Source organism: Rhinopithecus bieti, unplaced genomic scaffold (genome assembly GCF_001698545.2).
Source record: "Rhinopithecus bieti isolate Rb0 unplaced genomic scaffold, ASM169854v2 scaffold_41082, whole genome shotgun sequence".
Lineage (NCBI taxonomy): Eukaryota > Metazoa > Chordata > Mammalia > Primates > Cercopithecidae > Rhinopithecus > Rhinopithecus bieti.
Window position 1 is genome coordinate 1,525,133 of NW_016817890.1, and position 20,904 is coordinate 1,546,036.

Consider the following 20,904-nt stretch of genomic DNA (forward strand, 5'->3'; position numbering starts at 1 on the left):
TTTTTTTTTTTTTTTTTTTTTTTTTTTTTTTAAAGAGACAGGGTCTCACTATGTTGCCCAAGCTGGTCTTAAATGCCTGGCCTCAAGCCACTGCCCCCACCTCAGCCTCCCAAGTAGCTGGAACTACAGGTGTTCACCACCGTGCCTGGCCTTCTTCCCTCTTTACTCCTTGTCCTGTAAAGAATCTCATCTGAGATAAAACTCATTTCTTCCCAGGTTCTCTACTTATATACATTACTGCTTTGTTCAAGCCTGCCAGATCACTTGCTGATCTAAGGTCTTTTACCTTCCCATGGCATGTGGATCAAACCTCACGCATGACTCTGGTGTCTCTGGGTCAGAATCATCTCTGCCCTTAGTGCTCTCATTTTTCCAACAAGCTGTAAATTACTTGTACCAGGGGTGGGGGTGGGGTGGAGTGGGGCAAGAGGTGATGTCGCAGCTTCAGTTTGGAATCTCCCGGAACACCAAGGACCTTGAATGACCACCACTTATTGAGGGCTTACAAAAAGCAAGGCACAGTATCTAACTGAGCACTTGTGGTGGCAAAATATGGCCTCCTACAGATGTTCATATCCTAATCCTCTGAAACCTATGAATATGTTATTTTAGGTGGCAAAAGAGACTTTGCAGATGTGATTAAGGTTAAGGACCCTGAGATGGGAAGATTAGCCCAGATTATCCAGGTGGACTCAATCTAATCATATGAATCCCTAAAATTGGAGTATAGTACCTTTCCCGATTGCAGAGAACTGGAGAGATGGAGGTATTAAAGAAACTGGACCTGCTGTTGCTAGCTTTGAAGATGGAGGAAGGAGGCAGGGAGCCAAGAAATACAGTAGCCTCCAAAGCTCAGAATAGCAAGGAAATAGAGTCTACTCTATAGCCTCCAAAAGCCTCATGCCTGTAATTACAGCACTTGGGGAGGCTGAGGTGAGTAGATCACCTGAGGTCAGGAGTTCGAGACCAGCCTGACCAACATGGCGAAACCCCATCTCTACTAAAAATACAAAAAATTAGCTGGGCGTGGTGGTGCACCCCTGTAATCCCAGCTACTTGGGAGGCTGAGGCAGGAGAATGGCTTGAACCCGGGAGGTGGAGGTTGCAGTGAGCTGACATCGCACCACTGTACTCCAGCCTGGGCAACACAGTGAGACACCCTCTCAAAAAAAAAAAAAAAAAAATTAGTTGGGTGTGGTGGTGTGCACCTGTAATCCCACTTAGGAGGCTGAGGTGGAAGGATCGCTTGAGCCCAGTTTCAGGTTGCAGTGATTGTGCCACTGCACTACAGCCTCCAACCAACCACTCCAGTCCCTGGTAACCATGATGCCACTTTCTACTTCTATGAGACCAACTTTTTAAGATTTCAAGTGAGACCATACAGTATTTGTCTTTCTGTGCCTGGCTTACTTCATCTAACATAATGTCCTCGGAGTTCATCCATGTTGTTGTAAATGGTAAAGATTTCCAGGGCTTTTTTTTTTTTTTTTTGAGACAGGGTCTGGTTCCATTGCCAAGACTAGAGTGCAGTGGCATGATCACGGCTCACTGCAACCTCCTCCTCCTGGGTTCAATAAAGCTTGACTTTTAATCGTGATGTCACACTACTTTTATTTTACTTAAAGCTGTCTTAAAGCATCGCACTGGGCTCAAGGAGACATGACTGAATCAGACAAACACATATTCTGCCCTCAGGGAATTGGTGAGATTTTGCTTTCTCCCCCTATTCTCCAAACCTGTAACATTAGCTTTCCCCCATGTTACTATGATCTCCTCACAAGCATCACTTCAAATGGCTTATAGAGGCTGGGTGTGGTGGCTCACATCTGTAATCCCAGCACTTTGGGAGGCTGAGGTGGGCGGATCACCTGAGGTCAGGAGTTCCAGATCAGCCTGGCCAATGTGGTGAAACCCCGTCTCTACTAAAAATACAAAAATTAGCTGGGTGTGGTGGCATGCACCTGTAATCCCAGCTACTCAGGAGGCTAAGGCAGGAGAATTGTTTGAACCAGGGAGGCGGAGGTTGCCGTGATTGCCGTGAACTGAGATCACGCCGTTGTACTTGAGCCTGGGCGACAAAAGTGAAACTCTGTCTCAAACAAACAAACAAACAAAAAAAAACCCAAAACCAAAAAACAAATGGCTATAGAATATTCATCCAAAGATTAAGCCATATTTATTCACTTCTCCCTTAGTGTTGTACATTTAGGTCAGTTCTGATTTTGGTGAGTCAATGTATTTTAAAAATCCAATGAGAAAAGAACATTTACAGTGACTAGGCAGCCCAGACTAGGCCCAATGCCATAATTTTTGGCATTTGACCGAAATATTTAAAATCTGTATTATAATCATGCTGCTCAGGAAGTTCTGATGAGTAGTCATGCTGTGGAAAAGTGTTTTAAAATGGGAAACATTATTAATAAATACAATTTAGTAGATAGCAATCAATAAAAAAGTGGGGTCCACAGAGAAAAATAAGTCATATAGGCAATAAACAGGCAACTCATTTATTCAATACTCATTATTTATAAGGTAATGAGAGAAAAGGGAATAAACAGTAGGATAACACAGGTCCATGTTTATAGCAACAAGAGACAAAGTTCTATCATAATAGAAAAAAGAAGCCAAGTGCAGTAGCTCACACCTGTAATCCCAGCACTTTGGGAGGCTGAGGTGGGCAGATCGTTTGAGGTCAGGAGTTCAAAACCAGCCTGGCCAACATGGTGAAACCCCATCTCTACTAAAAATACAAAAATTAGCCAGATGTGGTGGCGCATGCCTGTAGTCCCAGCTACTTGGGAGGCTGAGGCAGGAGAATGGCTTGAACCCAGGCGGCAGAGGTTGCAGTGAGCTGAGATCGCACCATTGCACTCTAGCCTGGGCAATAGAGTGGGACTCCATCTCAAAAAAACAAAACAAAACAAAACAAAAAAACAGGCAGCTGGGTACGGTGACTCATGCCTGTAATCCCAGCACTTTGGGAGGCCGAGGCAGGTGGATCACCTGAGGTCAAGAGTTCAAGACCTGCCTGGGCAACATGATAAAACCCCGTCTCTACTAAAAATACAGGCCGGGCACAGTGGTTCACGCCTGTAATCTCAGCACTTTGGGAGGCCGAGGTGGGCAGATCACCTGAGGTCAGGAGTTACACACCAGCCTGGCCAATATGGTAAAATCCCATCTCTACTAAAAATATAAAAATTAGCCAGGCATGGTGGTGCACACCTATAATCCCAGCTACTCAGGAGGCTGAGGCAGGGAAAAAAGGTTGAACCTGGGAGGTGGAGGTTGCAGTGAGCCGAGGTAGCACCACTGCACTCTAGCCTGGGTGACAGAGCGAGACTCTGTCTCAAAAAAAAAAAAAAATTAGCCAGGTATGGAGGCTCACGCCTATGGACCCAACTACTCAGGATGCTGAGACAGGAGAATCACTTGAATCTGGGAGGCAGAAGTTGCACTGAGCCAAGATTGTACCCCTGCACTCCAGCCTGTGTAAGACAGAGAGACTCTGTCTCAAAAAAACAAAACAAAAAAAAAAAAAAAAAAATTAAGATAAAGGAGATACCAAACAAACCCAGAAGAAAATAGGAATGTCAGGCTTTAGGAACAGGCTTAAAGGATCTTTGAGAACATTTTCTGACTTTCAGGCAAAGCCTGTGATCTAGTTTGTGTAGTTACATATAAGGACCCTCTCTTAACTATAACCCAGTGAGATTCATCATATACACATTTAACGTACCTGCTGACTTCAGGCCTAAACCCTTGTGTAATGAGGCTCAACCTAAAGGGTCAATGTCAAAGAGCATGAAAGTTACAGATATTTAATGAAGCCTCCACAAAAAATGCCAACTAGGAAAGACAGGAAGCAGACAGCCAAGTGCTTCTCTCTAACTTCTTAAAAAACAGCATGAATGAGTCTGAACAAGCAAGATTTAGATTAAAATCCAGCAAAATTAACAGAACACTTACTAAATGCCAGGGTAGATGCTAAGCTTTCACTTTTGTCAATTTACTTAAGCTTCACAATACACATATTTATTACCATGTATTAAGGTTATGTAGGTGCAATATTTTAACAGAATGGAGTAAGTTCTGACAGCAAATAAAACTTTAAAAAATTCCTCGCTCACTCTCTATTCACTTAACCATATGTTGTCTTAAAGTCAGAATGATTTGAATATCCAGACATTTCCATAAAATCTTTCCTTTTGTTCCTTCTTTAATCTAGCTCAATGTTTTCTCAAATTTTAGTGGGCCTAAGAACTACTTATATGGAGTAGTAATAATTATAAGAATAGCTAAACTTAGCTTACTATGTGTCAGGCCCTATCCTAAGTAATTCACATAATTACCCTTGAAAATCCATTAAGTTGTCCATAAAATACAACAAATATCGTTTTATGTATACAAGCTGTATTTCCTTAAGCAAGTTCTTTAACCTCTCTGTGTCTCAGGCTCTACATCAGTAAAAGAGTTAATAACTGTAGATAGCCTCATAGGGTTGTTGTGGGAAATGAACAGTATTTGTAAAGCACTTTGAGTGGTTACTTTGATAGCTGAGTGGCAGAATCAGAACTAAAATCCAAATATGTCTTTTCCATTGTACCAAGGGAGTTCAAGACTTACAGCACAGGCTGGGCATGGTGGCTCACACCAGTAATCTCAGCACTTTGGGAGGCTAGGCAGGAGGACTGCTTAAGCCCAGGAGTTTGAGACTAGTCTGGGCAACACAGTCAGATGCTATCTCTACAAAAATTTAAAAAATTAGCCAGGTGTGGTGGCGTGTGCTCGTAGTCTCAGCTACTGGGGAGGCTAAGGTGGGAGGATCGCTTGAACCCGGGAGGTGGAGGCTACAGTGAGCCATGATCATGTCACTGCACTCCAGTCTGGGCAAGAGAGCAAGGCTCTGTCTCATAAAACAAAACAAAACAAAAAAAATCCCAAGAAACAAGAAACGTAAGCACAGCCCAATGTGAACTATATTGGAGAAAGAAAAATCCTCCTAAAAGTCATGAAAAGGAGCAATTATATTTCTGGTCAGGCTCCAGCGATCCTCCCATCTCAGCTTCCTGAGTATGGGACTAGAGATGCGTGCCACCACACCTGGCTAATTTTTGTATTTTTTGTAGAGATGGGGTTTCGCCATGTTGACCAGGCTGGCTGGTTTCGATCTCCTGGGCTCAAGTGATCTGCCTGCCTCAGCCTCCCAAAGTGCTGGGATTATAGGCATGAGTCAGCGTGTCCGGCCTTAATTCAATCTTTTAATAATTATTCAAGCACCTATTATATACTAGGCATTCTTACACATGCAAAGGTTGTTGTGGTAAGTAAGAGAACTCTAGTAGGGTAAGAGAGAAAATAAACAAACATATAAATCAGTAAGATGTATTCAGCTGGTGATAAGTGTGATGAATATACGTTATTTATTTTTATTTCTTGAGACAAAATATCACTGAGTCACCCAGGCTGGAGTGCAGTGGCGCAATCTCAGCTCACTGCAATGTCCGCCTCACAGGTTCAAGTAATTCTCTGCCTCAGTCTGTCGAGTAGCTGGGGTTACAGGCATGCATCACCGCACATGGCTAATTTTTGTATTTTTAGTAGAGACGGGGTTTCACCATGTTGGCCAGGCTGGTCTTGAACTCCTGACCTCAGGTGATTCACCTGCCTTGGCCTCCCAAAGTACTGGGATTACAGGCATGAATCACCGCACCTGGCCTGGATATACTTTAGACATAGTGATCAGGGAAAGCCATTCTGAGGAATTGATATTTCAGGTGAAATCTGAATGCTGAGAAGTAGCAAGTTACACAAAGATCTGAAGGAAAAGCATTTCAGGCATATGGAAGAACGAGTATAGAGAAATAAGAACAGGCCTGATAATGCCGAAGAAACAGAAGGAAAGCCAATGTGGTTACAGCATAGTGATGAAGGGGACAGAGTAAGATGAGCAAGATGGGCTCAGGGAGGTGAGCAGAGGCCAAATCCTAAGGGTGTTTTACAGGTCATGGCAAGAAGCTTCATGGAGCCAGGAATTGTGTTGGTCTTATTCACTGCTATATTCTTTTTTTTTTTTGAGACGGAGTCTCGCTCTGTCTCCCAGGCTGGACAATGCTACAATAACTACAGGCGCCCGCCACCTCGCCCGGCTAGTTTTTTGTATTTTTTAGTAGAGATGGGGTTTCACCATGTTAGCCAGGATGGTCCCGATCTCCTGACCTCGTGATCCGCCCATCTCGGCCTCTCAAAGTGCTGGGATTACAGGCTTGAGCCACCGCGCCCAGCCTTCACTGCTATATTCTTTTCCCAGTGTCTAGAACATTTTTGTCATATAGCAGGCATTCAATATTTGCTTGAAAATATGACTGAATTAATGAATAGTTCCTAGTTCTGCCCTCTGGTACTTCAAAGCATGAGTTTACTCCATCATCTAAAGCAGAGGTTAGCAATCTTTTCTGTAAAGGCTCAGACAGTAAATATTTTAGGTCTTGCAGGCCATATGGTCTCTATCACTACTACTCAATTCTACCATTGAATCACTAGAGCAAACATAAGCAATACATAAGTGAGTATGCTGTGTTCCAATAAAACTTTACTTACAAAAGCAGGTGGCAATAAATTCGAATTTAAAGCTCATATGGGCTGGGTGTGGTAGCTCATGCCTATAATCCCAGCACTTTGGGAGGCTGAGGTGGGCTGATCATTTGAGGTCAGGAGTTTGAGGTCAACATGGTGAAACCCCATCTCTACTAAAACATACAAAAAATTAGCCGGGTGTGGTGGCACATGCCTGTAATCCCAGCTACATGGGAGGCTGAGGAAGGAGAATTGCTTGAACCCAGGAAGTGGAGGTTGCAGTGAGCCGAGATCATGCCACTGCACTCCAGCCTGGGAGACAGAGTGAGACTCTGCCTCAAAAAATTTTTTAAAAAATAAAATAGGCCGGGCGCGGTGGCTCAAGCCTGTAATCCCAGCACTTTGGGAGGCCGAGACGGGCGGATCACAAGGTCAGGAGATCGAGACCATCCTGGCTAACATGGTGAAACCCCGTCTCTACTAAAAAATACAAAAAACTAGCCGGGCGAGGTGGCGGGCGCCTGTAGTCCCAACTACTCGGGAGGCTGAGGCAGGAGAATGGCGTGAATCCGGGAGGCGGAGCTTGCAGTGAGCTGAGATCCGGCCACTGCACTCCAGCCCGGGCGACAGACAGAGCGAGACTCCGTCTCAAAAAAAAAAAAAAAATTAATAAATAAAATAAAATAAAATANCCTAAAACAAAAAAAAGTTAGAATTTTAACTTTTCAAACCATTTTAAAAAACCAAATGGATTTAGAATGACACAAAAAAATGTAGCACAGGCGCTCAAGGAGCTTGGAAACTGCGAAAGTCTCCTCAGCTAACACACTGCCAGCCCACCCTACATCTGAGGCCATCTGTTGAGTTGGGGCCAATTTTGAAGAACATACATAAAGGCAAAATTGTTGCCACACAGTAGACATCCATTAACTTATCTTAGAGTGAATAAACTAGAAATCATCTCTAAAATTAAAAAATTAAATGAAGGCTGGGTGCGGTGGCTCTCGCCTGTAATCCCAGCACTTTAGGAGGCCGAGATAGGTGGATCACTTGAGGTCAGGAGTTCAAGTGCAGCCTGGCCAACGTGGCAAAACCTCGTTTCTACTAAAAACACAAAAATTATCTGGGTATGGTGGCGTGCGCCTATAATCCCAGCTACTAGGGAGGCTGAGGCATAAGAACTGCTTGAACCCGAAAGGTAGAGGCTGTAGTGAGCCGAGATGGCACCACTGCACTCCAGTCTGGGCAACAGAGTGAGACCCTGTCTTAAAAAAAAAAATTAAGCCGGGTGCGGTGGCTCAAGCCTGTAATCCCAGCACTTTGGGAGGCCGAGACGGGCAGATCATGAGGTCAGGAGATAGAGACCATCCTGGCTAACACAGCGAAACCCCGTCTCTACTAAAAATACAAAAAACTAGCCGGGCGAGATGGCGGGCGCCTGTAGTCCCAGCTACTTGGGAGGCTGAGGCAGGAGAATGGCGTAAACCCGGGAGGCGGAGCTTGCAGTGAGCTGAGATTCGGCCACTGCACTCCAGCCTGGACCACAGAGCGAGACTCCATCTCAAAAAAAAAAAAAAAAAGAGTGTCAAGCAATTCAGTAGAAGGAAAGAATAGTCTTTTCAACTCATGATGCCAGGACAAGAGGATGTCCACGTGTAAAAGAATGAAGTTGGATCCCTACCTCACACCATACATAAAAATTAATTCAAATGGATCAAAGACCTACATATAAAATCTAAAACTATAAAATTCTTAGAAGAAAACACAGGTGTATATATTCACGACCTTGGATTAGGCAATGTTTTTTAAGACATAATACCAAAAGCACCAGTAACAAAAGAAAAAAAGTTTAGTTGGGCATGGTGTTGTGTGCCTGCAGTCCCAGCTACTCAAGAGGCTGAGATGGGAGGATTGCTTGAGCCTGGGAGGTTGAGGCTGCAGTAAGCCATCACTGTGCCACTGCACTCCAGTGAGGGTTACGGAGAGAGATCCTATATCAATTTAAAAAAAAGATAAAACATAAATTGAATTTCATTAAAATTAAAACTTTTATGCAAAGTCACCATTAAAAAACGAAAAGACAACACAAAAAGGAAAAGAAACAAAATTTCAAACCACATATATTTTATAACTCAACAACAAAAAAGGGCAACCCAATTAAAAAACGAGTAAAGGATCTGAATAGACATTTCTCCAAAGAAAATACACAAATATGACAACAAGCACATGAAAACATGATCAACATCATTAGTCACTAGGGAAATGAAAATCAAAACCACAATGAGACACCACTTCACACCCACCAGGAAGGCTATAATAAAAAAAAATTTTTTTTTTCTTTTTGAGACAAAGTCTTGCTCTGCCACCCAGGCTGGAGTACAGTGGCTCAATCTCGGCTCACTGCAACCTCCACCTCCTGGGTTCAAGCAATTCTCCTGCTTCAGCCTCCCGAGTAGCTGCAACTACAGGTGTGTGCCACCATGCCTGGCTAAGTTTTATATTTTTAGTAGAGATGGGGTTTCACTGTGTTAGCCAGGATGGTCTCAATCTCCTGACCTCATGATCTGCCTGCTTCGGCCTCCCAAAGTGCTGGGATTATAGGCGTGAGACACCGTGCCTGGCCTATAATAAAAAATATTGATAATGAGAAGTGTTGGCAAGGATGCAGACAAATTGGAACTCTCATACATTTCTGTTGGGAATGTAAAATGGTGGTACCACTTTGGAAAACAGTTTGGCAGTTCCTCAAAAAAGTTAAACACTGAGTTACCATCTGACCCAGCAATTCCATCCTTGGGTATATACCAAGAAAAGTGAAGAAAACATGTCCACACAAACTTGTACATGAATGTTCATAGCAGCATTATTCATAATAGCCAAAAAATAGAAATAACCCCATGTTCCACCAACTGATGAATGAATAGACAGAATGTGGTATATCCAAATGATGGAATGCTATTTGGCCACAAAAAAGAAAAGTACAGATTCATGCTATAACATAGATGAATCTTAAAAACATTATGCTAAAAAGCCACAAACTTTATAATTCCATTTAAATGAAATGTTCAGAATAGGAAAATCCATTGCAACAGAAAATAGATTAGTGGTTTCTGGGGGTAGGGCCAGTATGGGAGAAGGGAGTGACTGTTAAGATGGGTAAGAGGTTCCTTTTTGGGGTGATGAAAACGTTCTGGAATTAGATAGCGGGGATGGTTGCAAAACTTTGTGAATAGTCAAAACCACTTAATTAAATAAAATAACAAACAAGCAAACAGGCAACATTCTGGATTTGGCCCACTGGCCATAAATTGCTGATCTGTGATTTAAAGGACAGTCCTCACGAAAGGAAATCTCTCACAAAGTCAGATCCCCGCTCCATCTTTTATTTTTTATTTTATTTTATTTTATTTTTCAGACAGAGTCTCACTCTGTTGCCCAGGTTAGAGTGCAGTGGTGCAATCTTGGCTCACTGCAACCTCCGCCTCCTGGGTTCAAGCAATTCTCCTGTCTCAGCCTCCCAAGTAGCTGAGATTACAGGTGCCTGCCACCATGCCTGGCTAATTTTTTGTATTTTTAGTAGAGATGAGGTTTCACCATCTTGGCCAGGCTGGCATCTTTTTCTTTAAACATGACTGTTTAATGAACTTGGTATCTAGTTTACTTCTCTAAAATGGTATTATCTTTAAAAGCTCTGACAAGTGTTTGTTAGAATAAGGTTACACTGCCGGGCGCGGTGGCTCAAGCCTGTAATCCCAGCACTTTGGGAGGCCGAGACGGGCGGATCACGAGGTCAGGAGATCCAGACCATCCTGGCTAACATGGTGAAACCCAGTCTCTACTAAAAAATACAAAAAAACTAGCCGAGCGAGGTGGCGGGCGCCTGTAGTCCCAGCTACTCCGGAGGCTGAGGCAGGAGAATGGCGTAAACCCGGGAGGTGGAGCTTGCAGTGAGCTGAGATCCGGCCACTGCACTCCAGCCTGGGCGACAGAGCGAGACTCCGTCTCAAAAAAAAAAAAAAAAGGTTACACTATGCCTATGGAACTGCTCTCATCTTCCAAAGTTATTCAAAAAGGAAATCAATCTAGTTTCATATGACTTGTTTCCATAAATTCATAATTTGAATTTATGCTAAAATGATATAAGAAACAAAACGGAAAAAGCAAGCAGGACAGATTGTAAAGGTAAGACAGATACATAATGTTTGCAATTGTTTAAAGATAATATGAAGAAAACTAATAAGGCAAGAGAATAAATCCACCAAGCCAGGAACTATCATGAAGCCATTTTTAAAACAGACACATGGTTGAGGCAGAAAGGATATGAACTCTGGAACCAGATAAGCCTGATATAAATCTTTTAAATCTTATTTCTACCACTTATCTGACCTCAGAAATGCTCAGTTTTACTCTGATTTGTAAAGTAAGATTCCTTTCTTCTTCTCTCTACCATGCAGCCAAGAAATCCCACAAGTGAATGAAATAGCAGGAATCAAAGTGTGATCACAACTTCCAAGGTGATCTTGGAATATCCCTGGTAATACATACAAAATGAAAGCAAGCAACTCCCCAAAAAAGTGAGGACTGCAGGCCATGGCTGGAATCCCAGGATATTTGGTTCTTATCCAGTTGTGACAATAAAACTCATGAGATGAGCTGGCACATGTAACTAAAGAGGGATGTGGAATGCTCAGCAAAAATGTCCAAGGAAAGTGGAAAGCTGACTGGGTCTTATATACTAGAATGGCTTAAAATTAATCCTCATTAATTTAAATTTAAGTTGTTTAATCTCAACCTCCCTTCTGGCTCTCTTACTTGGTTGCTGCCACTACAACAGTTCTTTGTATTTTCTTTTACTTTTAAAAAATGTTTTGTGGAGATGGGGTCTTGCTATGTTGCCCAGGCTGGCCTCAAACTCCTGACCTCAAACGATTCTCCTGACTCCCAAAGTGCTGGGATTATAGGCATGAGCCACTGTGTCCCAGCCAGTTCTTTGTATTTTATTTTGTTTTTTCTTTCTCTCTCTCTTTTTTTTTTAGACAGGGTCTCCCTCTGTTGCCCAGGCTGGAGTAAGTGGTATGATCATAGCTCACTGCAGCCTCAACCTCCTAGGCTCAAGCAATCCTCCCACGTCTGACTCCCTAGTAGCTGGGACTACAGGCGCACATCACCACACCTGGTTAATTTTTGTATTTTTTTGTAGAGATGAGGTCTTGTTATGTTGCCCAGGCTGGTCACAGCTCTGGGCTCAAGTGATCCTCCCACCTCAGCCTCCAAAGTGATGGGATTACAGGCGTGAGCCATTGTGCTCAGCACTTTGTATTTTCCTAATGAACAACTTCAACTTTCTATTTTGAAACAATTTCAAACATAAAAAGTTTGCAAGAATAGTATAAGAATGCCCATATATATGTTTTACCTAATTCATAAATTAAATAATCTTTTTTCCTCTCCCTCCCTCTCCTCTTTCTCTTTCTCTCTACACACACACACACACACACACACACACACACACACACACACACGTGCAAAGTACCTTTTTTCCTGAACCATTTGAGAAATCAGTTGTAGACTTCAGGAACCCTTACACTTAACTACTTCAGTGTATAATTCTTAAGAACATTGGTCATTCTTTTATTTAACCAGAGCATATTTATCAAAATCAGAAAATTTAACACTGATACAATACTGTTGTCTAACATATAGTCCATATTCAAATTTCACCAACTGTCCAACAATGTCCATTTTATTTTCCTCATTCAGAATCCAATCCAGGATCACACACTGCATTTAGTTTATGTTTTCTTAATGTCATTAAGAAAATTAGTCGTTTTCTCTGTTTCTTTTAATCTGGGACAGTTCCTCAGCCCTTTTGTTTCCTATGACACTGAAATTTTTGAAGACTATATCAACTTTTGCCCTGTCCCAGCCCTAGAATTAGTTATTTCTCCAAAGATCCCTGCTTCCTTTTAATAGAGAATGGTATTTAGAAACTAGCAACCCATAATTACTATGGTATCACTGCTTCTAAATTACCATTGTGTGGACAGAGCTGGAAATAATAGATAAATACAAATTTCTATATATGTAGTTTATTTTTATGTTTTTTAGAGACATTTATTTTATTTTTTTGTTGCCAAGACTGGGGTGCAGTGGCGCAATCATAGCTCATTGCAGCCGTGACCTCCTGGGCTCCAGTGATCCTCCTGCCTCAACCTCCTGAGCAGCTAGAAGTACAGACATGTGTCACCATGCCCAGCTATTTTTTATTTGTGGAGACAGGGGTCTCACTATGTTACTCAGGCTGGTCTCCAACTCCTGGCCTCAAGCTATACGTGCTTTTAAAATCATGAGTTTATATTGAAACAGGCTAATTCCAATCCAGTACCTCAGAGTTCTTCCTCGTCTTTCCCTATTCCATATGTGAATTTCCCTTCTACATGAGAACTCTGGCTCCTAATAACATTGACTTCTTTATTCAATTCTGTAACATACACAAAGTGTTACAGAATTGCTACAGCAATACTACAAACGACAAATCTACTAAGTAGAGCTCAAGATTTCTTTGAAGTTCATTTTATCTTTATACTGAAAATATATACAAAGTATCACATTAAAAAATTGGCTGGGCATGGTGGCTCACGCGTCATCTTGGTACTGTGGGAGTACTTGAGAGGCCAAGGCGGGATCACTTGAGCCCAGGAGTTTGAGACCAGCCTGGGCAACACAGCAAAACCTTATCTCTACTAAAAAAAAATTTGTTTTTTTGTTTTTTTTTTTTGAGCAGTGGAGTGCTCGCTCTTGTCGCCAGCTGCAGTGCAGTGGCCGGATCTGCAGCTCGCCACTTGCAAGCTCCGCCTCCCGGGCTTACGCCCAGTTCTCCTGCTTCAGGCCTTCCTGAGGTAGCTGGGATACAGGCGGGCCCGCACCTCGGCCCAGCTAGGTTTTTTGTATGTTTTTAGTAGGACGGCGTTTACACATGTTCGCCAGGATGGTCTCGAGTTTCTGTCTGACCTCAATGATGCCGGCCCGTCTCGGGGCCTCCCAACAGTGCTGCGGATTACGAGGCTGGTGAGCCACCGCCGGCCCGGGCCAAATTTTTTTGTTTTTTTTTTGAGACAGAGTTTCGCTCCTGTTGCCCAGGCTGGAGTGCAATGGCGCCATCTCAGCTCACCGCAGCCTCTGCCTGCCAGGTTCAAGCAATTCTCCTGCCTCAGCCTCCCGAGCAGCTGGGATTACAGGCATGCACCATCTCGCACAACTAATTTTTGTATTTTTAGTAGAGATGGGGTTTCACCATGTTGGTCAGGCTGGTCCCGAACTCCCAATCTCAGGTGATCTGCCTGCCTCAGCCTCCCAAAGTGCTGGGATTACAGAAGTAAGCCACCATGCCTGGCCTATTTTTTATTTTTAAAAAATTTTTTTAGGCCTGCACAGTGGCTCACACCTGTAATGGAGTGACATGGAGAAACCCCATCTCTACTAAAAATACAAAAGTTACCAGTCATGGTGGTGCACGCCTGTAATCCCAGCTGCTCAGGAGGCTGAGGCAAGAGAATCACTTGAACCCGGGAGGTGGAAGTTGTGGTGAGATGAGATCACGCCATTGCACTCCAGCCTGCGCAACAGAGTGAGACTCCATCTCAAATAACATAACATAACATAACATAACATAACATAACATAACATAACATAACATAAATAAAATAAAATACAAAAAGTAAATTACATGAGTCAGTTGGCATCCCACTTCCCAACTTTGTTGATTTAATTTTACTTTTTGAAAATATAAAGTCTCAACATGGTTCTAAAAGTAAACAGGCGTGGTGGCTCGTCCCTGTAATCCAAACATTTTGGGAGGCTGTGGCAGGCAGGTCACTTGAGGCCAGGAGTTTGAGACCAGCCTAGCAAACATGGTGAAACTTTGTCTCTACTCAAAATACAAAAATTAGCAGGGCATGGTGGCAGATGCCTGTCATCCCAGCTACTCAGGAGGTTGAGGCATATGAATTGCTTGAACCCAGGAGGCAGAGGTTGCAGTGAACCAAGATCATGCCACTGCACACCAGCCTGGGCAACAGAGAGAGGCTGTCTCAAAGTAAAATAAAATAAAATAAAATAGATAAATGTAAAACTACAAAAGGTCCAGAGAAGAGTTACCTTTCTCTACTCTTCTACCTTATAGCTTCCACCCGCTGCAGTGACCAATTTCATTAGTTTCTCCTTATCCATCCTGTGCTTCTGTTTACAAAAACCATGCAGGTGCATATATCAATTCTTATTCTCCCTCCCTTGTTACAGCAAAATTGGCAAAAATTATATTAAAATGGCCCTCAAGCATATGGAATATATATTAAACTTCATTCATAAGATAAATGTAACTTAAAACTATGCTGAGACACTTTTTTACTAGTTATAATAAAAAAAAAAATTCAAAAGCTCAACCAGTCTACTGATGAGTTATGGAAAAACAGGCACATTCATGCATTGCCGGTGGGAAGACAAAATGGTGCAACTTCCATGGTGGAGAATTTGGCAACATCTGTTTTTTGTTTGTTTGTTTCTTTGTTTGTTTTTGAGATAGGATCTTACTCTGTTGCCTAGGTTGGAATGCAGTGGCATGATCTCATCCCACTGTAGCCTCAACCTGCTAGGCCCAGGTGATCCTCTTACCTCAACCTCCCAAGTAGCTGGGACTACTGGCATGTGCCACCACGTCTGGCTAATTTTTGTATTTTTTGTAGAGATGGGGTCTTGCCATGTTGCCCAGGCTGGTCTTGAACTCCTGAGCTCAAGCAATTCACCTGCCTCAGCCTCCCAAAGTGCTGGTATTACAGGCGTGAGCCACCACGCCCGGCCAGCAATATCTAACAAAACTACATACACATTTACCCTTTGACTAGCACTCTCACTTTTAAGTTTTCTACCCTAAAGATACATCTCCAGCAATACTAAACTACCTATGTATTTAATACAAGGTAGTTTGATTATAATAATTATTATTATAATTACAAACTCTTAGAAACAACTCTACATGCCCACACATGGGAATTCAATGAATATATCTTGGTGCATCTACCCAATGGTGTACTCTACAGCTGTAAAATAATAAGTTGGCCGGGCGCGGTGGCTCAAGCCTGTAATCCCAGCACTTTGGGAGGCCGAGNAAAAAATAATAATAATAATAATAAGTAAGGGCGGAAGGGCTGGGCGTGGTGGCTCCTGTCTGTAATCCTAGCACTTTGGGAGGCCAAAATAGAAGGAATGCTTGAGGCCAGCAGTTTGAGACCAACCTGGTCAACACATGGTCAACACAGCAAGACCCCATCTCTATTAAAAAAAAAAAAAATACAAAAACCAGCCAGGCTATAGCACGTGCCTATAGTCCTAGCACCTCAGGAGGCTGAGGTGGGTGGATTGCTTGAGCCTGGGAGGTCGAGGGCTTCAGTGAGCTGAAATTGTGCCACTGCATTCCAGCCCAGGCAACAGAGACACTACCTAAAAAAAAAAAAAAAAAAGGAAGAACTCTGTGAACTGATATGGGATAATTTTCAAGATATATTGGTAAGTGAAAAAAAAAAAAAGCAAAGCACAAGACAATCTTTCTCTCTCTCTCTCTCCCCAGTCCTTAAAAGACCTCCAAGTCCAGTCAACCAACCCATCTACTCTCTCCTTATAGGCAAACTCATGTCTTTACTTCCTTCCCTATCCAGCTAAGAATCGATGATTCATTATTACAACTGCTCTCTTACAACATTCATCTGACACATCCCCACTCTGGATAATCTCCTTGCTTTCCTGTGTCTTCAGCTTTCCCTTTCTCTACCAATTATTTCCTCTTCAGATTACACATGCTTGAGTTTCTTTCTTTCTTTTTTTTTTTTTTTTTTGAGATGGAGTCTTGCTCTGTTGCCCAGGTTGGAGAGCAGTGGTGCGATCTCGGTTCACTGCAATTTCCATCTCCTGGGTTCAAGCAATTCTCCTGCCTCAGCCCCCTGAATAGCTGGGATTATAGGCACACACCACCACACCCGGCGAATTTTTTTGTATTTTTGGTGGAGACAGGGTTCCACCATGTTGGTCAGGCTGGTCTCGAACTCCTGACCTTGTGATCCGCTTGCCTCGGCCTCCTAAAGTTCTGGGATTACAGGCATAAGTCACCGTGCCCAGTTGAGTTTCCTTAATTTATAAAAGTCCTTCCTTGATGCCAACTTCATACATACCTAGCTACGGCCTACTATTTCTCTCCCCCTTCCTTCATAGCCAGACTGAAAGAGTAATCTATACTTGATATTTTCACTTCTTCATTTTCCAATAATTCCTCAACCCACTTCTATCTATCCACACCACATTCCACAGAAATGGTTCTTGCCAAGGTTACCACTATAGTGTCTTTGCTCTAAATCAATGAATACTTCTTGGTCCTTATTTTACTTTTCCACTGGCAGTAATGGCAGTACTATTTCCTTCTCATTCTGTCCACCAGGTTGGAGTTCAGTGGCATGATCACATCTCAGTGCAGCCTCAACCTCCCCAGGCTCAGATGATCCTCCTATCTTAGCCTGCCAAGTAGCTGGAACTACAGGTGTGCGCCATCATGCCTGGCTCTATATTTTTTTTTTGTAAAGACCACGTTTCGCCACGTTGCCCAGGCTGGTCTCAAACTCCTGGGCTCAAGTGATCTGCCCATCTTGGCCTCCTAAAGTGTTAGGATTACAGGTGTGATCCACTGCGCCTGGTCTAATTCTACCTCTTTTTAAAAATTATTTTAATTTTTAATTTTTTGAGGGAGAGTCGCTCTGTTGCTCAGGCTGGAGTGCAGTGGCACAATCTTGGCTCACTGTAACCTCCACCTCCTTCCAGGCTCAAGTGATTGTTGTGCCTCAGCCTCCCAAGTAGCTGGGACCACAGGGGTGTGTCACCACCCCTGCCTAATTTTTGTATTTTTAGTAGAAACAGGGTTTCACCATGTTAGCCAGGCTGGTCTCGAACTCCTGAGCTCAAGTAATCTGCCTGCCTTGGCCTCCCAAAGTGCTGGGATTACAGCACTTGCCCCAATTATACCTCTTAAATGTCTCTCAAATCCACTGGCTTCTCTCCATCCAAATTACTGTTATTTTAGTTCAAGTAACCCATCACCTCTTCCTGAATCACTGTCATAACCTCTTAACTGGTTCTGCCTGTCTCCAGTTTAAACTCCTGCAATCTATTCTTCATTTTGAAGCCAACATTAATTTTTTAAAAAGCATAACTCTGCCCAGGCATGGTGGCTCATGCCTGTAATCCCAGCACTTTGAGAGGCCAAGGTGGGTGGACTACATGAGCCTAGGGGTTCAAAACCAGCCTGGACAACATGGTAAAACCCTGTTTCTAACCAGCTGGGCACGGTGGTGAGTGTCTGTAGTCCCAGCTACTTGGGAGGCTGAGGTGGGAGGATCATCCAAAGCCCAGGAGGTCAAGGCTATCGTGAGCCATGATCGTGTCACTGCACTCCAGCCTGGGTGACACAGCAAGACTCTGTCTCAACAACAACAACAACAACAAGTCTGGGCACGGTGGCTCGTGCCTGTAATCCCAGCACTTTGGGAGGTCAAGGCGGGCGGATCACAAGTTCAGGCGTTTGAGACCAGCCTGGCCCATATGGTGAAACCCCATCTCTATTAAAAATACAAAAATTAGTCAGGAGTGGTGGTGCACACCTATAGTCCCAGCTACTCAGGAGGCTGAGGCAGAATTGCTTGAACCCGGGAGGCGGAGGTTGCAGTAAGCCAAGATCGTGCCACTGCACTCTAGCCTGGGTGACAGAGCAAGACTCCATCTCACAAACAAACAAATAAACAAAAAAGCATAACTCTGATCATGTTGCTCTTATGGTAAAAACCATTCAGTGGCTCTCCATTGTCCATAGTCTTCCATGTAGCTTACAATATCCTTCATTACAAATAGCCCATCCACACTCACCTCACCAATCTCATTTCTCATCCCTCTTCCACTTGAACTCTGACTAATTGTTCTCTTGAATTGAGTATTCTCTATTCTCTCTTGCCACACTCATATGTTAGCCTAACATATTTATTGTTTTGTACTTTTTTTTTCGAGGCAGTCCCACTCTGTTGCCCAAGTTGGAGTGCAGTAGTGTGATCATGGCTCACTGCAGCCTCAACCTCCTGGGCTCAAGTGATCCTACTGCCTCAGCCTCCCAAGTAGCTGAGACTATAGGCGTGTGCCTCCACACCTGGCTGATTTTTTTTTTTTTTTTTTTTGGAGAAACAGGGCCTCCTTATGTTACCCAGGCTGGTCTTGAACTCCTTTCTGGACTCCCCATCCTCTCATCTCAGCCTCCCAAAGTGTTGGAATTTATAGGCATAAGCCACTGCACCGAGCCTACATTTTTCATTTTAAAAAGTATCTTGGGCTGGGCACAGTGGCTCACGCCTGTAATCCCAGCACTTTGGGAGGCTGAGGAAGGTGGACCACCTGAGGTCAGGAGTTCAAGACCAGCCTAGCCAACATAGTGAAACTCCATCTCTACTAAAACTACAAAAATTAGCCGGGTGTGGTGGCATGCACCTATAGTCCCAGTTACTTGGGGGGCTGAGGCAGGAGAATCACTTGAACCCAGGAGGCAAAGGTTGCAGTGAGCCAAGAATGCGCCACTGCACTCCAGCCTGAGTGACAGAGTGAGACTCTGTCTCAAAAGAACTAAAAAATTGGCTGGGCTTGGCTCACGCCTGTAATCCCAGCAGTTGGGAGGCTGAGATGGGTGAATCACAAGGTCAGGAGTTCGAGACCACCCTGACCAACACTGTGAAACCCCATCTCTACTAAAAATACAAAACTTAGCCAGGCATGGAGGTATGTGCCTGTAATCCCAGCTACTCGGAAGGCTGAGGCAGGAGAATCACTTGAACCTGGGAGGCGGAGGGTGCAGTGAGCCAAGATCGCGTCACTGCACTCCAGCCTAGGTGACAGGGCGAGACTCCATCTCAAAAAAAAAAACACAAAACAAACAAACAAACAAAAATTAAAAAATAAAATTAAAAGATAAAATAAAAGTATCTTGAAAGCCAATCTGTGATCTCTCTGGCCTATCATTCTGCACTCATCTGTGAAATCTCTCTTTTTTTATGTTTTCATTTTTGATGGTATAGAGACAGGGGTCTTGCCATGTTGCCCAGGCTGGTCTCAAACTCCTGAGCTCAAGTGATCCGCCTGCCATGGCCTCATAAATTACTGAGATTACAGGAGTGAGCCACCATGCCTCACCTGTGAAATTTCTCAAAATGATGATGAACACATTGGGGTTTGAGAGAGAATATTTGTTGAGCATTATGTTTGAGATAAGAGTGAAGGAATATGATAGGAATAAAAGTTGGTACAAACACCATGGAAGGCAATTTTGGTAATATTTATCAAAATAACAGATGCATATATCCTCTGACCTATAAATTCCACCCCAGATATTCATCTGATAGAGATATAACTGCATGTGCCAAATGATGTCATAAGGAATGACCCTGTACATGCAAAAAATTAGAAGTAATCTACATGTCTATTGGTATGGACAATTTAAGTAAATTATGGGTCCACATACACAACAGAACACTCTGAACCATGAAAGAATCAGAAATTAGAAATATCTTATATATGAATATGGCAAAATTATGGAAGTATCTTTTTAAAGATACTTGTTTTAGACCTTTTTTTTAGTAAGCTGTTGATTTTCTTACTGAAACAGTAAATATGTTAGGCTAACATTTGTGAGAAAAGTTAAGAATTTTATGCATAAAATTCCTCTGAAAGGATACTAAAACTGATTATATTAGTTGATTCCACGTAAATGGATTAGGTAGCTGGGAAAAATAATCAGGAGATGACTTTTTAAACTTTTGAATTTGAACCATATGAATGTTGACCTATTAAAAAATAAGGTGAGTGGATCACTTGAGGACAGGAGTTTGAGACCAGCCTGGCCAACTTGGCGAAACTCCATCTCTAGCAAAATAAAAAATTTAGCTGGGTGTGGTGGCACATGCCTGTAATCCCAGCTACTCAGGAAGCTGAGGCATGAGAACTGCTTCAGCCCAGGAGGCAGAGGTTACACTGAGCTGAGATCAGCCACTGCACTACAGCCTGGGCGACAGTGTGAGGCCCTGTTGCCAAAAAAAAAAAAAAAAAAAGAAAGTAATCCAAGTTAACTTGGAGGCTTTTTAAACAGTCAGTTCTGTAGGTACACATTCTATTAACATACAGGAAGGGTAACAAATATCAAGACTAGCTAAAGTCTGAATTTTAAACGGACATAAAATGTAAACTATAAAGTCAAAAAGT

The 20,904-nt window shown here is 43.0% G+C and overlaps 1 protein-coding gene across 1 annotated transcript in view; it reads right to left on the reverse strand.

The window, feature by feature from the left end:
* WDTC1 (WD and tetratricopeptide repeats 1) overlaps positions 1-20,904 on the reverse strand; it is an 82,338-nt gene that overhangs the window by 26,787 nt on the left and 34,647 nt on the right. The gene's annotated exons all lie outside the window — the stretch shown is intronic.